This window comes from Clytia hemisphaerica, unplaced genomic scaffold, assembly GCF_902728285.1.
Source record: "Clytia hemisphaerica strain Z4C2 unplaced genomic scaffold, Clytia hemisphaerica genome assembly, whole genome shotgun sequence".
In the NCBI taxonomy this organism is placed as follows: Eukaryota; Metazoa; Cnidaria; class Hydrozoa; order Leptothecata; family Clytiidae; genus Clytia; species Clytia hemisphaerica.
The window spans coordinates 740,096-740,666 of NW_027104506.1; positions in this window are offsets into that span (position 1 = coordinate 740,096).

Below are 571 nucleotides of genomic sequence, written 5' to 3' on the forward strand. Positions count from 1 at the left end.
AAATAGAGAAGCTAAAACATATTCAATTTCATTCATATATGCTTGGCAAGGTAAACAAAAAATCTTCGAAAAACCAACCTTTCCATAGGATGTTCCACCGTCTTGCTACATTCGTGGTATCAATGAGTCTTCCAATAAAGCATGATAGGCAAGAATAAACAATCCTAAAAACTTTACAAATAGAATGGAAGTCTAAAAGATATTCAATTTCATTCAGTATATGCATTGGCAAGTAAACACAAGGAATCTTGAAAACCAACCTTTCCATAGGATGTTCCACCGTCTTGCTACATTCGTGGTATCAATGAGTCTTCCAATAAAGCATGATAGGCAAGAATAAACAATCCTAAAAACTTTACAAATAGAATGGAAGTCTAAAAAGATATTCAATTTTCATTCAGTATATGCATTGGCAAGGTAAACACAAAGGAATCTTCGAAAAACCAACCTTTCCATAGGATGTTCCACCGTCTTGCTACATTCGTGGTATCAATGAGTCTTCCAATAAAGCATGATAGGCAAGAATAAACAATCCTAAAAACTTTACAAATAGAATGAAAGCCTAAAAACA